Source organism: Tenrec ecaudatus, chromosome 10 (assembly GCF_050624435.1).
Source record: "Tenrec ecaudatus isolate mTenEca1 chromosome 10, mTenEca1.hap1, whole genome shotgun sequence".
Lineage (NCBI taxonomy): Eukaryota > Metazoa > Chordata > Mammalia > Afrosoricida > Tenrecidae > Tenrec > Tenrec ecaudatus.
In genome coordinates, this window is record NC_134539.1 from 87,754,809 (window position 1) to 87,771,462 (window position 16,654).

The following is a 16,654-nucleotide window of genomic DNA, read 5'->3' on the forward strand; positions in this document are numbered from 1 at the left end:
AATGACAGAAGACCTGATGAGCTGTGGGAAGACATCAAGAACATAATTTATGAATAAGGCAAAAGTTCACCAAAAAAAGAAAGAAAAGATCAAAGTGGATGTCAGAAGAGACTCTGAAACTTGCTCTCAATTGTAGAGAAGCTAAAGCAAATAGAAGAAATTATGAAGTCAATGAGCTGAACAGGGATGTTCAAAAGGCAGCTTGAGAAGACAAAGTTAAATATAATGATGAAATATGTAAAGACTTTGACTTAGAAAACCTAAAAGGAAGATCAGGGTTAGCATATCTGAAACGGAAAGAACTGAGGAATCTCTAGTAAGATTCCATTGAACAATTCAGGAACTGCCAAGAGAAGATGGGAAGATTACAGAGTCACTGTAACAATACTAACTAGTTGACATTCAACCATTTCAAGAGGGTGGCATATAAGCAAGAACCTATGGTATTGAGGGAGGTTGTCCAGGTTGTTCTGAAAGCATCAGCCAGAAGCAAAGTTCCAGGAATTAGTGGAATACCAAGTGAAATGCTTCAGCAAGCTGTAGGCGCACTGGTGGGTCATGGCATCGGCGAGTAGGAGACAGAAACCACACGACTCAAAGGTTACGGGTGAGTGTTCCAATTTTATTCATGCAAAGCTTCAATTTATGCATTCTTTTTCTTGGCTTAAAGCTTATGGACTGAGATCCAGACATCAGGAAATTCTCAGGCCACAAGATCGTAACAAGTTACATCAATCACATCATGATTCTTGGTTAAAAATTAGTACATCTTGAAACTAAAGCTTTCTCAACTACAAAGGTGATAGACATAAAACTTCTAACAATAACTGAGCACACTTCATCCAACTAGGGTGTATTGTTCTAACTATGAAATCAATAAAGCATTAATATATTTCATTATCAAAAATTACTTGACAGGCTTTGGCTGTTCTTTCTCTTCTTTCTTAGGCTGTTCCTCTAGGGTTTTCATTTCTTGTTTTTTCTTTACCACTAAGTTCCCATAAATTAAACTCCCAGAAGTCTTTCTGTACCAAAGCATGAGTTGCCTCACAATAGGTAGCTCTGCTTCAGTGGACTTCAAGCTGCCTCACAATAGGTAGCTCTGCTTCATTGGACTTCAAGCATCACGGAGGCCCTCTTCTTGCTAACCGTTCCATAAAACTTAAACTACTAAAAGGAACTTGTACACCTTCTTTGTTAACTATTCTTATGCTATTTTCAGTATAAGCCCCTGTATAAGGTGAATCAGGGCCAGGAACTCTGTTTCTCTTTGGGTTATTTCCTGGAGGGGGATGCCATATTCTACCCCCTATGCGGTAACCAGTATAAGGAAAGGGAAAAACCATGGGAAGAGGATGATAAACTTTTTAGGGTCTTGCACAAAAGTTTCCAAATGAGCCTCTGAGATTTCCGTGGGTTTCGGTGTCAATAGCTCAGCCTGCTCAAGATCTGACATAAATTCCTTAAGTGGGGTTCTGGCTTCCATTTCTAGTTTTATTACACAATACCCTTTGCACATAGTCAGGGCATGGATCTTTCAAAGCCATAGGAAGGGGAGTAACCTCAACTCCTGGGGAATATTCCTCAGTTGACATGAGTTATTTCCCAAAAAGGGGAAGTGATCAAAATGATCAAGAACCAGAGAGCAGCTACAATGATCAATAATGATATCAGGCTAATAATTTCAAACGGTTCACGGAAGAGACCTTCCTTGGTGAAGCCTTCTTTGAATGCTCCTCCTCCATGCGCTGACTTTGTCAAGGCCCATTGTTGGAAGTGGTCTCGGCAAGATCCAATTTGTGACCATTCCAAAGATGACCCAATAGAATACTCAAATTATAGAACAATATCATTATTATAACACGCAAGTAAAATTTTCCTGAAGATCACCCAATAACGGTTGCAGCAGAACATTGATAGGGAGCTGTCAAATTTAGCCTGGATTCAGAAGAGGACCTGGAACAAGAGATATTATTACCAGTGTCATATGAATCTTGACTGAAAGCAGAGAATACCAGAAAAATGTTTCCATGTGCTTTATTGACTATGTGAAGGCATTAAACTGTGTGGAACATAGCTAACTATGGAAAGCCTTGAGAAGAATTGCAAATCCAGAACACAATTAAGTGCTCATGTAGAACCTGTACATGGATCAAGAGGCAGTCATTTAAAACAAACAAGGACATACTATATGGTTTAAAATCAAGAAAGCTGTGTGTCAGATTATATCCTCTTACCATATTTGTTTAATCGATAGGCTAAGTTAGTAATCAGAGAAATTGGATAATATGAAGAAAAATGTGGTATCAAGATTAGAGGAAGGTTTATTAACAACCTATGGTATGCAGATGGCACACCTTGCTTGCTGAAAGGGATTAAGACCTGGAGCACTTGCTGATAAAGGTCAGGGACTGAAGCCTTCAGTGTGGATTACAACTCAAGGTACATTAAACAAAAATCCTCACAACTGAACCAATAGTTAATATGATACATGGAGAAAAGATTGAATTTGTGAAAGGACTTCATCTTGCTTGGCTCCACAATCAATGCTCATGGAAGCAGCAGTCAGGAGATAAGCAGTGCAGAGCATTGGCTAAATTTGCTGCATGAGACCTCTTTAAAGTGTTGAAAAACAAGGAGGTTACTTTAAAGACCAAAGTGCTTCTGGCCCATACCGTGATATTTTCAATTGCTTGTGGTGTTAGACATTGAATAAGGAAGACTAACGCAAAGAATATTGAAAGTACCCTAGACTGCCAAAAGAACAAATGGAATCTGTCTTGGAAGAAATACAGTCAGAATGCTTCCTAGAGGCAAGGATGGCTAGACTTTGTCTCACACATTGGACGTGTTGTCAGGAGAAACCATTCCCCGGGAAAGGACATCATGCTTGGTATAGTAGAGGGACAGTGAAAGAGAGGACGACCTTCAACACAATGGGTTGTGCTTCAACAATGGGATCAAACATAAGAGCAATCGTGAGGATGGTGCCGGACCGGGCGGTATATGGTTCTGTTGCACACAGGGTCACTATGAGTTGTAATCTACTGAGCGGCACCTACAACCAACAGCATAGGTAACAGGGAAAACCCAAGGTGCATCTAGAGGCCCCACCTGTAATTAGCCTCTGCTGAATTCCTTTTTGACCATTTACTAGGGATGTGAGCAGTATTGCCTTCAGACAGAGTATGTTAGAAAGTAGTTTACCCCTACCCCCCCCATCCCCGACCCCACCAACCAGTCCAAGGAGGAAGAGGCTCCTTTAGGAGCTTGCCTGCGTGTGTCCTTGATGGAGATTCCCTTTGTGGGGTAGCACAGTCATGAGTCAGACCCTGACTGCCTTGGTCAGAAGACTCTGGATTGACCTTGTCCGGTCATCTGTCTAGCATAATGTGCATTTCCATTTCTATAGTCCCACCTGCAACTGTGATGCATTAATCTGTGGCAGGTCATTCTTCTCTGACCTTTTCCGTTGTCATCTCATGTCCTGTTGAAGCTTCTGATTCTCCGTAAGCCCTTGGATGCTGCTTGGATCTTGTGCTATCTCCCTCATCCAGATGATGTGCCTTTTCCCATGTCTTTGTACAGTTCAAAGCTTAATGAATGTTCTGCATAAATCCTATTTGAGTTTTGGGTTTCCGTTGTACCCGAAGGCACGACTACCTGTAGGGCTTGCTGGTTGAACCCCCAGAGGCACCTCAGAAGAAAGGCCTGGTGACCTGCTTCTAAAACCGCGACCTTGAAAATCCCATGGAGTCCCGTTTTTTCCTGTGAGTTGCTATTAGTCAGAACTGACTCAACTGTTACTGGACTGGTTTGGGTTTGATCTCTCTTCTCCCTGCCCATTGGTTGGAATTCTATACCAAGTAAGAATTTGAAAGCTTTGTTCCCGGAATGATTAAGTAGGGCAAATCTCTCCCCTTGTGCTTGTTATCCATTACTGCATAATAAATGACCTCCATCCATAGCAATGTTAAACAATAAACATTTCCTATTGTTCACAAAGTCAGGAGTCTGGGTGTGGCTTAGTGAGGTAGTTCTGGGCCTCTGATGAAGTTTCACCAGGATGTCAACCGGGCTACAGTCATGGAAAGGCTTGACTGGGATGTAGTTCACTCACATGGCTAGTCGGTATTGACTGTTGTTGAGACAGCAGCTTCTTGACATGTAGACCTTTCCATGGAGTGGGTTGAGTGTTCTTACACGCTGGTGGAAGGCTTTTCCAAATGAGTTCTGCATGAGAGAGTAAGATAGAGCCACAATGCGTTTAACATTTTATTCTGGAAGTCACTCACCATCATCTCCTCCATATCCTGTTGGTAAGAAGTAGCTCTGTTCAGAGTGGCAGGAGACTGCATAGGGATGAGTGTGCCAAGACCTGAGAGTCATTAAGTGCCACAATGAAACTGAGGGACCACCGCCCCCTTGACCAGTGGGATTTTTGGTGAATGAGAAATAAATCTTAACTAGGTTAAGATGATTGAAATTTTGGGTTCCCTAATAAAGCAAGGGAATAAAAATGTAGTATTTCATCAAAAGTCTAACAAGTTTTATGAGATAAATATTACAAGTACAGTGTCACCTAATTGTTTATAACTATAGACAGAATGGAAGTGTACAATCTCTTTATGACATTGTTGGATTCAGTTTGATAATATTTTGTTGCAGATTTTTGCATCTATATTTAGAAGGCGTACTGGTCTATAGTTTTATTTTCTTGTGGTATCTATCTGCCTCTGGTATCAGAATAATAGAAGTCTCATAAGATTAATTAGGCAGTGCTCCATTTTCCTGTATTTGGGGGAAGAATTTGAAAATAATTGGTTCTAATCCTTTTTGATGCGTTTGGTACAATTCAGCAGTAAAAACATCCATCTGGTCATGGAATTTTCTCTGTTGAGAAGGTTTTTTTGTTACTGCTTCTACCTTTATAGATCTGTTGATATTTTCTGTTGTTTCTTGAGTCCATTTTGGCAGGGTTTTTTTTTTTTTTTGCTTGTTTGTGTTTTAATCATTTTATTGGGGGCTCATACAATTCTTATCACAATCCATACAAACCACCATTGTGTCAAACACATTTGTACATCTGTTGCCATCATAATTGTCAAAACATTTGCTCTCTACTCATCATAATTTGCTCTCTACTCATCATAATTCTCAAAACATTTGCCCTTGGTATCAGCTCATTTCCCCCTCCATCCTCAGTCCCCCTCCCTCATGAACCCTTGATAATTTATAAATTATTATTTTGTCATATCTTACACTGTCTGATGTCTCCCTTCACCCACTTTCCTGTTGTCCATCCCCCTGGGAGGAGGTTATATGTAGATCCTTGTAATCAGGTCCCCCTTGTCACCACCCTCCCCTCCACCAGTTTTGGTAGTCTTTAATGTTTGTAGGATTTATCCATATTTCCCCGAGATCACCCAATTTGTCACCATACAACTGTTCACAGTATCCTAGTTTTCCTTTTGAAACAAATTACATATATTTAATATATTTCTCAGATTTGGTATACTGTATAGTATTTACCTACACGTAGTGGTACATACCAGGTTTGCAAGCATATTGAGTTTCACTTTCCTTTGGAAGAGTATACACTACATATCCTAGTGGGATTTTTTTTCCTCTGATAGTAAATATTTTTTCTAAAATATAATCATTTACTTTTTCTGAAAACCTCAAAAGTGAATCTTTCTATGGTGTTTATTTTATCGTTAGGATGTTTCAAGATCTATTTTGAAGTATAATGCAGTCAATGATCGGATTATATCTGTCTGCCTCCAAGGGGAACTAATCCGTTTTAGCTTATTAATTCCTAGGATATTGATCTTTATGAGTTCCATTTCATTTTTGACCAGTTCCAATTTTCCTATGTTCAGACTTCACACATTCCAAATTCTGACCATTAGATGATTTTGCAGCTGTGTCTTCTCACCTCAAGTTGTGCTCTGTGTTAGTCTGGGTAGACAAGAATAACACATTCATGGACACTCATCTGTGTATAAGAAAGAGGTTTATACACAAGAGCAATTGAATGTTGAGAAAACATCCCAACCCAGTCCAGATCAAGTCTGTAAGTCGGATATTAGCCCATATGTCTGATGCCAATCCATAAATTCCTCTTCAGACTCATGAAACACATGCAATGACACCGAATGCAGGACGATCACAGGCCCGTGGGTGGAAAGTCTTGTGGGTCCAGTGGCAGTGTAAGCATCTCAGTGCTGGCAGGGGTCTCCACTGGCTTCTCCAGCTCCGAGGCTCTGGCTGCCATCAGCCTGTCTCCATGTGGCTTGTCAAGAAGAATGTTTTGCAGGGACTGAGCATGTGTCCAACCTCCAGTGAACTATTTATCTCCTTAGTGCCTCCAAATGAGGTCATCAAGCTGCGACCTGATTGACAGGATAGACTCCACCCCCTCCCTCTGAATCCTCAAACGGACACCAGATTCTATAACTGCCACACGCTCCCAGGGACCCACCCTTCTGCACAATCTCCGACAACGTGTGCTTCCGTTCACTAGGCCTTCAGTATCTGAGTGCTGTTGCTGAACCTGACATTGATTGAAGGAGACTGGTGTGCAGCTGATTGAGGAGCTGGTGCCAGACAAGGGTGAGGAAACGACTGCAGGCGAGAGGGTGCTGCCAGCTTTCCAAGGTGTCTGCTGGACCCTGTGGTCTCACTAAGGACCAGGCTGGCGATTAAGGGCATCCCTGCAAGGATGGCGACCCACAGAGATTTCTGTGAATGAAGTTTCTATTATTCCACTCTCTCTTTTTGAATCATTTTATTGGGGCTCATACAACCCTTATCACAATCAATACATACATCAATTGTGCAAAGCACACCAATACATTCGTTGCCCTCATCATTCCCAAAATTTCACCTTCCACCTGGGTTCCTGGAATCAGCTCCTCGTTTTCCTTTTTCCCCTCCCCCTCCCTCCCTGCTCCCCCTCCCTCAACAACCCTTAATAACTTAAAAATTATTATTTTACCTTATCCCCACTCTTTTTGGCAAAACCTTGCAGAAGTACATCTGTCTCCTCCAGGCCCCGTAGGCACAGAAAACCGTAGTAGCTTTTAAACATCTCTGTAAGGTCAAGGGCAATGGCAGCGCTTTCTGATCTGGGTTACTTGCATCTTCTCTCTAATACCCTTCGCCAATATACCAGGACTTTGACTAGTTCAAAGAACCAACCTTTGCTTCCCTCGATTCTATTCTATTCTCTGTCTTGTTTATCTCTGCTCTAGTTGAAATGTCCGGTTGGTAAGCTTCCTTTCCGACTTCCTCAAGCTATCACTTAGGCTTCGATTCGAACTCTTCTCTTAACGTGGGTGCGTGCGGCTGTAAGTTTAGCTGTCAGCACTGCATTTGCTGTATTTCATAGGTCATTCCTCATCCCCTTTATGTTGTCATCATTACAAATTACATTGGTATACGTCTGTGTCTATTAATATAGATTTATGAATATTGTTTTATGATTTTGCCTCTTAAATTACATAGGAAGAAAAGGGAGTGACAAATCAAAAGTACAGCAATACCAGCTCTTGTGTTCTCAGGAACCCCAGTGACACAATAGTTAAGTGCTTGCCTACACACCGAGACGCCAGCAGCTTGAGCCCCGGTGCCATTCCAAGGCAGAGAGCTGTGGCCGTGTTTTCACGGAAAGATGCTAGCTTTGGAGATCACCTGGCGCAGTTCCAGTCTGTCCTAAAGGATCTCTATGAGTCAGAATCGACTTGATGCCAATGGATTTGCTTGTTTTGTTTTAAATGTAATTGTCTTTGCCCGTGTTCTTTACTTTTCTTAGGGCTTTGAGGAACTATCTAGTGTTTTTCATGTTGTCATTTTTTCCCCTTGAGAACTAGACATGATAATGTGGCAGTTCTGAAAATGAGAGTCTACATTTCTCAGGAATTGCTATTGTTGTTATTTGACAAAACCCATCTGTTTAGTGAATTTTCCCTGAAAGCGTGAAAGCATGCATTACAATTGTTTGTAGTCACTGAAATGTCTGTCCTCTTATTAGGTCTGCATCATCCAGTGGCCTGACACATTTCGGCAGGTCGCTACAAATGAAGAAAGGTCGTCCTGTGGGTCCTTACAGAGCAGCCAGAGGAAGGCGCTGCTGTAAGGCTGAAATTGCACCAAACTAAACCACCAAACTCAATTCCACCTGCAAGGACCCTACAGGACAGAGTGGAACTGCTCCTTTGGGTTACTAATGTTAAAAGTCTGGAAGCAAGCAGAAATCCTCATCTTTCTCCTCAAAGCGCCTGGTGGGTTGACACTACTGTTCTTGTGGTTAGCAGCAACCCAACCTGTGTCTTTACCGGAGCCATACCTTTCTCCGTAAGAGTGGCTGGTGGGCTTGAACCACCAGCCTTGCAGTTAGCAGTCCAAGGCTTCTCTGAGAGGGCCACCAAGGGGTTGTTGTTAGATGCGGTTGGGTGGGCTTCCACTCACAGCAGTCCTATCGATGATGATGGTGATGTTGCGAGGTGCCATGGAGTCAGTTCGGCTCCACAGTGGCCCCATGCACAGCAGAGGGAAACACCGCTCGGTCCTGCCCCATCCTCACAACTGCTCCTGTGCTTGAGCCCAGTGTTGCAGCCACGGTGCCCAGCTAGCTCACTGAGGATTGTCTTCTTTTTGGTTCACCTTCCACTTTAGCAAGTATGATGTCTTTCCCCAGGGACCTTATAATAGGCCCAAAGTACGGAAAATGCAATCTAGCCACCCTTGCTTCCAAGGAGCACGCTGGCTATACTTCTTTTTTTTTTAAACGAGTGTCAATGAGTTTTATTATTTTTAAAATAATTTTATTAGGGGCTCATATAACTCGTCACCACCCATACATACATCAATTGTGTAAAGCACACTTGTACATTCATTGCCCTCATCATTCTCAAAACATTTGCTCTCCACCTAAGCCTCTGGCATTGACTCCTCATTTTTCCCCTTCCTCCCCCCTCCCCCCTCCCTCATGAACCCTTGATAATTTGTAAATTATTATTATGTCATATCTTAACCTGCCCGACGTCTCCCTTCACCCTCTTTTCTGTTGTCCGCCCCCGAGGGAGGAGGTCACATGTAGATCCTTGTATTCAGTTCCCACTGGTTATACTTCTTTCAAGAGAAATTTGTTTGTTTTTCTGGCAGTCCGTGGTACTTCAAGTATTCGTATCAACACTTTAATCCAAATGCATTAATTCTTCTTCAGTGTTTCTTATTCATTGTTCAACTCTCATGAGGTGATTGAAAGAGATGTCCTCGAAGTGACGTCATTGCTCAGGACTCAGATGAGGTCTTGAGCAGCAGATTTCCCCACTGCAGTGTGTCATTTGATTTCTTGATTGCAGATCCAGGGAAAACGAAACCCTTGACAACTTCAATCTCTTCCCCATTTATCATGGTACCTATTGGTCTCCTGGTGACATGTGTCCTTTACATTCAGTTCTCATCCACATCGAAGGCTGTGGGGGGGGAGTCAGATGCTCACAGGCATCTTCCCTGCAGGCAGTCCCTGCCAGACTGCTGTCTCGCCCCACCCAGGGGTGTGCCTGCTCCCTGCTGCTGGGGACAATGGAGTAATGGTCTCTATCAGTTGAACCAGGGAACAGGCCAAATGATCTGTGACATCCAAAGTTAGGCTGCCATCCTGTATCTAGGATCTGCCCATCTTGTCACATGTGTACCCCCAATCCCTCCTCTTCCTATTGCGTGTATTTCCCTAGATCACCCCCTCCCATTACTGTATTACCTCTAGCACAACCCCTTCCTGTGACGTATGTCCTCACCTGTGATTAGGGGGCTTGCATGTCCCCAGTGAAGATAAAAAGCTTGGGCTAGTATTAAAGGTCTCTCTCTCCCTCCACATGGACCATCAAGCGGGGCAGAGGTGAGCATGCTACCATGAATTGTGTCTGACTCCATTTATTTCAATACTTCTCTTCTATCTCTCATGCTCTCTATAACTTTAATCTTTACTTATTATCGCTGAACAATTGCACCTACCGGACCCGTAATGATGTGTTAGGGGCTGGCTCCCCCTGACAGGAGGCTGCAGTGTTTGATCTGCATCAGCAAGTGCTTTAGCCCTCCCCGCTTTCAGCAACCAAGCTTGTCCCACCTGCATAGCATCATGCGTTGTTCCTAAGTTTCCCTCCTGACACTGCGTCTTTCTTCATGTATTCCAGCCTCGGATTATTTGCTCAGCACACAGGTTGAAAGGTATCATGAAAGCATCAACCCCTGCTGCACACCCTTCCCGATTTTAGACCATGAACATCCCCTTGTTGTGTTTGAACAACTGCTCCTTGATCCATGTACAGGTTCCACAATGAAGTGTCTGGGATTCTCATCCTCAAATGTATCCATAGTAGCTTATGATGCACAGGGTTGACTGCCTTTGCATAGTCAATAAAATACAAGCAGACATCTTGCTTGGATTCTCTGCTTTTAGCCAAGGTCTATCTGATGCTCCTCATACCAACCAGTCAGACCTCCTCAGAGTGCGGCTTGGCTTTCTGGCAGTTTCCTGTGTAGATACTGCTGCAACCACTTTTGAATGATCTGCAGCACAAAGTTACTTGTATGTGATAGTAATTATATTGTTCAATACTTTTTGAACTCTGTTGGGTTGCCTTTCTTTGGAATGGGCATAAATATAGATTGCTTTTTGTGGGTTGAGCAATTAGCTGTCTTCCACATTTCTTGGCATAGATAAGTAAGTGCTTCCAGTACTTCATCAACCTTTGGAAACATTTTCATCGATGTCTCAGCAGTTATGCATCCTTGGTTTTTTGCTAATGCCTTCAGCGCAGCTTGGACCTCTTCCCTACGTACCATCCATTTTTTGATCACATGCTTCTTGGAAGGGTTGAATGTCAACCAAGTTCTGTTTGGTGCAGTGATGATGTGTTCCGTGCATCATCTTTGGACAATGGAGTTGGACCTTTAAAAACAACAGTCCCTGAGCTTTTAGCTGAGCAGAAAGGTGCTGACCACTTTGAAAAGCTCACATTAAGCTTAATTCTGCGTCAGCCCCGCTCCTCACTGGCATACAACCCTAGCTGAGGGAGGTGTCTTGGGTTCAATGACTGAGGTGAGCTGCTTGATGGTCTGTAATCTGTACGTGGGCAGGCTGGCGGCCAAGAAATGCCGAAGGCTGCCAGCAAAACAGCGGGGCTGTGGTGTAAGAAGAGGCATAAAAACAGACCCGCAGGATTTGACCGCAGGGCCGAGCAGGCTGTCTGTGGGAGCGAATGGGGGTTAGGCGAAGTGCCCCGACCAGCGGGACTCAGCTATTCCAGGGGTTCCGAGGGGGACCCAGCCTGAAAGAGAAACGGGCGAGAGAGAGGAGCGAGACCAAGCAGATTCTTGTCAAGGTCTCAGTTTATTGCTACACAAGCCTCTTTTTAAAGGGTGAGGCAAACAAAGGAATTCCAAGGGAAGGTAAAAAAAAGGAAGGGCGGGGGTGCAGAACACACCGGGCAGGCGGCCGCAAGTCTGCGGTTGGAATGTCTGGTGCTGGAGCAGACAAGGGTGGGCCATCTGGTGTGTGTCAGGATAAGATAAGGTTGAGGTGACGTGGCTTCAGCCCTGCCGGGCAGACAGCATGGAGTCGGTCTTGTCAGGCTGGTTATGTCCGCTTCCCAACAGCGAAGCTCAGTGAAGACCAGCACAACTCGGGTTTAATGGCAAGTCTCAAGCAGCCATCCCTCACGCTCATTATTCAGAGAGACCAAGAACAGCAAGTGGATCAGTGTCCTGTCCTGCGCCACCATGCCAATGCTCAACTTCCTTTCACTATGGTGGGTAGGAGAGACCATTTTCAAATACTGCTCTGACAGAGGTTGGAGGTACACACCCAAGTGTTAGGGTACATGCCAGGAGCGCTGATGTCTTTTATCCAAGGAAATTGGTTTGGCAGTCCGAATCCTTCATCTGCAGGAGGAAGACATTCCTCTTTTTATTCTACCAGCCAACTTCTGTACCCTTTGGGCTAGTTTCAGCTCAACAGAGCTTTTCAAAATCGTATTGTATGCTAAGCACTGTAGAGAACGCAGGGAAGAAGACATGTTACAAGGAAGACCACTGCTTTGTGCCCCTGGATGATGGTTTGAGTTTTGCACTCTCCACAGTCACCTTTTTTGTTTTTGTCCCTGATGGATAAGTGTCAAAGAACCCTTAACATTGTGTAGGCTCACAATGAATGTGATTTACCTGTCCACCCATCCAATGACCAAAAAGTTGAGGCTACTACAGGATACTGGCAGCTAGTATATTGATGGAAAGGGCTGGATTTGACCCACAAAGCAGTCACTTTACCTCCTGATGCTGTTCCTGGGAAATGATGGTCTCTACATTCTTGGATAGGAGTCATTGGGGTCGGCCACTGTGGCAACCCCCACGTGGACAGACTCCTTAGTCATGTTTATTATCAACCCCATCCACCAATGAATACGCGACGTCAATTGTTTCAGTGTAGTAGCTCTTAGATGATATGAATACTAACAACAAATTTGTTTTCTGAAATCTTTCCAGGTTGAATAAAGCATTACTCATTGTATTATGGTTAGTAACCAAGTAGAAGCCTCCTTTTCCTCTAATTACTACTTCATCCTCAAGAAAATGATTGATAGAGTTTCACAAATACCACTTACTGCAATAAGCACATTGCAGCAAGGTGATGTCGTTTTATGGCAACCCTATAGGACAGTGTAGAGCTGCCCCTTAGGTTTGTGAGGTAACTCTTTAGGGGAAGCATCCTGCCTCATCTTCCTCCCTCCCAGCGGCGGGCGGGCTCCAACTGACTTCTGAGTTGGCAACTCAGAGCTTAACTCGCGGTACCACCAGGACTCCTTACCAAGAACACTATTGTAGCTAAACACCAGAGAAGTTTACAAACTCGATCACTATGAAAAAACTCGATAACCAAAAAGCACAGCGACAACTCCATCAGGAAAACAACAGTGCGTGTTTGTCGCGCTGTTGTCCCATGCACGGGGTCAGCTCCGACCCAGAAGGACCCTGTGCACAACAGAACCAAACCCCGCCTGCCCGCCCGGCCCACCCTCACCAGTGTGCCTGGGCCTGAGCCCACTGGTGCGCGTGCACGTGTGTGTGCGCGTGTAGTGCAAACTGCAAAGGCTCGTGGTAATTGGGTGATAGTGACACCACTAGGAGGAGCTAGTGAAAAGGTTTAAAAAGCAAATTGGCACAATGTGTTAGCCTTGCAGATATATGCCAGCTGGGCTTTAGCAAAACGCTTGGTTGTTATAACTAATTACAGGGGTTTACTTATGAAAAATAAGAAATCTCTGCTAGAACATCACACAAGAAATTTTACAGTCATTTTGCTGTCACCCCTCTGACAACGTCACCCAGTTCGTCCCACACGCCCATGCCCTTGAAGTGAAGTCTCTAGTTGGAGTCCTGCTGGGGCAGTGGTTAATAGCGGGGCTGGTAATGGAAAAAACCCATCAGTGTGTTCTGTAAGAGGAAGAGGTGGAAAACGTTGTTTTTCTTTAAAGATCACGGCTTCAGGAATCCTCAGGGGCAGTTCTAACCTGCCTATGGAGTCAACAGGAGCTTTATCGACTAGAGGACAACGGGTTCTTCCTTTTCACCTCATTGGATCATTGTGAGGATGCAAGGAGATCAAGTGCTTTGTGTGCCCAATAGCAGCTAGCGCGATCGCCACCGACACACAGCGTACCGTGGGGCCAGGGGCTCAGCGCTGGACGTGTTTTCTAGCCTTGGCCAGGGGACATCAGCTGTCTACCAGAAGACAGTCTACTTATTCATTTACTTTATTTCAAAGTAAAGCGACAGATTGAGGAAAAGGTAATAAAAACATACTTAGTGACAAAGAGAGAAGCATTATACATAAATAATATAAAAGCTACATTTCCCCCATGATTCCATTATTATTACAATTATTATGGAACACAAAATAAACATACATGGGGGGCCCATGTATTATAACTGGTACATATAAAATAGACAACAGTTTTTGTTAAAAAACATACTAATTAAAAAATAATTATAATTGCTTAAGGGATTACATCTTTAGAAACTCCCAAGGCACTTGTGAAATAACATCGTTTTGCTCCAAAGTCTTCACATATTTGAATTGTCAATAATATTTGTACTGTACTGTTTTCAAGTGCTAAATGGCAAGAATTCAAGTAATCTGCCATTTTTAGGTCTCAGATAAGTTGTGATGACCTTAGTTCACTAACATTCCTTTCGTAAGTACCACTGTCACAAGTAGTAAAATTTATTTGAGCGAGCTACAAATTTAGTATCACTCTTTGTAGATCGTTTTTATGGATTTCAAAATTTCCAGAAGAGTACTTAGCATTTGTAGAAATCAAGTTATTTAATGATTTACTTTTGATGAATACATTTCTGTTATTGACATCGGAACATTTTTTTTAATCTTGAAGAATGAATTCTAAACTTGCATGGGGCTTACTTACTTCATTTGTGCTCAGTTATTTAAAAACGTTCAATCAAAAATACTCATATTGGCTGAAAGTTATGCACTGATCAAAATGTTCTCTAATCACTCAATGGTACCGTTACACTCCAAGTCTTAAGATAATGGTTTTAAAGTTTTTCCTGGATTAGCAGTAGCAATCTGGATCTCGGAGTATTAGGATCTTTGTCATTTAATGATTCCTGAGAGCTTCCAGAAGCTTTGGGGGCCCCTCACAGGACTCCCATCTGGGGTGAAGCCTCAATTGTGTGGAGTCTTTCTAGAACAGTGATGAACTTTTCAAGCAAGAGTTTGGCTTACAGCAGAGTTTGGCTCACCTTACGGTAGAAATAAGGCCTTAGAGAACATCTGTATAAAGTTACATTATTTACTTGATATTAGGAGCTCTGATGGTGTAGCGGTTTATGAGTTGGGCTGATAACTGTAAGGTCGGCAGTTCAAAACCACCAGCTGTTCAGCAGGACAAAGATGAGGCTTTCTAGTTCCTTACAGAATTACGGTCTTGGAAACTCCGGAAGTTCTACCCTGTCAGCATCGCCTCTATGGCAGTGAGTCCGCTTGTTGTTTGTTTTTAGCAGAACATTCTGTTAGATAGCATGGGTCTTCATTCTACTGGCTATGTGTGTCACGCAGTTGCTTGTATTTGTCAAAACTCGTGGCTTGGCAAAGTATTTTATTTGCAAAATTTACCTTTAAGACATTAAGTTCAGCTACATAGGCGGAAGCGTTTGTGCGTGGTGGAGTGGATGGATGTTTGCAGCTTACTTTGAAAAGCACTATAGGAATAAGGAACAGAGAAGCGTGGGCAGAGGAACTGCACTACTAGAGCACACAGAGCACATGTTTGTGGGGGGACATGCCAGCTCCTCACAACTAATCGTGGGCTTGTACGGTTGAGATATATAGTCAAGATTATAGTAAAGTCCTAGAGAGCATGAGAGATAAGAGAGATTGAAATAATGGATTCAGACACATTCCATAGTAGCATGCTCACCTCAGCCCTGCTTGGTGGTCCATGTGGAGAGAGGGAGAGGGGCGGGAGGACAAGGGGAAAGGGAACAGGGGAGCGAGGACCGGAGGGGGGAAGTGGAGGACTGGAGGAGAGCTCTTTATTGCTAACACAGGCTTATATATCTTTGGGGGGCATGCAAGCCCCCTAGTTACGGGTAAAGACATATGTCACAGGAAGGGGTTGCACCATAGGTTGTACAGCAATGAGTGGGGGACAATCTAGGGATATAGGCGTTTCCACTATCTGCTCTGTCTCACAGTTTGGGGCTCTGCTTCAGTGCAGCCACTCAACCAAGACACCTGCCAATCCCTAACTTCACACCATCCACCCAATCTTCGATTTTAAGCTTTGCTTGTGTGTGTGTGTGAGAGAGATGAGGTAACATAACCTATGCAGGTGTCCGTGTTGCTGTCCATGATCTGAGGCATGGCGACTTTACAGCACAACAGAATGAAAAATTGCCGTCCCGCACCCCCCTAGATCACTGATAGCTGCCCATACTCTATTCATGCATGCTTATTTTAAAACCAACCGGCTTTCTGAGGTCTTTTGCCGCGATCAACATCGGCATCAGCATCAAGCAGAACCTGTCCATGCGGACACCGTGCTGTTTGGGTTCCTTCTAGGTTTGTTTGCTTTTGTCTGGCTGTCCCCCCCACACCCCCAGAGTGTTCCTGGATGGTGGAGACTTCCATGCGCTCACTACCGGCTCCCCAAACCAGACCCTCTGCCGTGGAGTGGATTCAGACTCACAGGGACACCCGCGGCTTACATCTTTCTGGGAGCAGACATACCTGCGGGTGAGGCTGCGGGGTTACCCACTGCGGAAACCCAGCGCCTGGCACTCCAGGGGCCGCGGGCGGGTCATCATCTGCATGACACAGGCCTGCTCAGTGGAAGTAGAGCACCACTAGCTCAAGTCCCGGGCCAAGGCGTGAGTGCGAGCCAGGGAAGACACCCGGGGTCGGGGTGGGGGTGGGTGGGGTCCCCGAAGCCCGCCTTCCTGGACGCCGGTGCTCCCCTCCCCTCCTCCAACAGCTTTCTTGGTACCTAACTTACAATTCATACCATCGTGTCTTTCAAACGATCAATCCTATCCAGGGGGATTAAACTACCACGGCCACGTG

The 16,654-nt window shown here is 44.2% G+C and overlaps 1 long non-coding RNA gene across 1 annotated transcript; it reads right to left on the reverse strand.

Moving 5' to 3' along the window:
- Window positions 1-611: 611 nt before the first annotated feature.
- Window positions 612-16,546, reverse strand: LOC142459407 (uncharacterized). Its single transcript, XR_012786467.1, has 3 exons — window positions 16,322-16,546; window positions 4,121-4,233; window positions 612-1,956 (listed from the first exon to the last, which is right to left on the reverse strand). It is a non-coding gene; the product is annotated as an uncharacterized LOC142459407 (long non-coding RNA).
- Window positions 16,547-16,654: the final 108 nt, after the last annotated feature.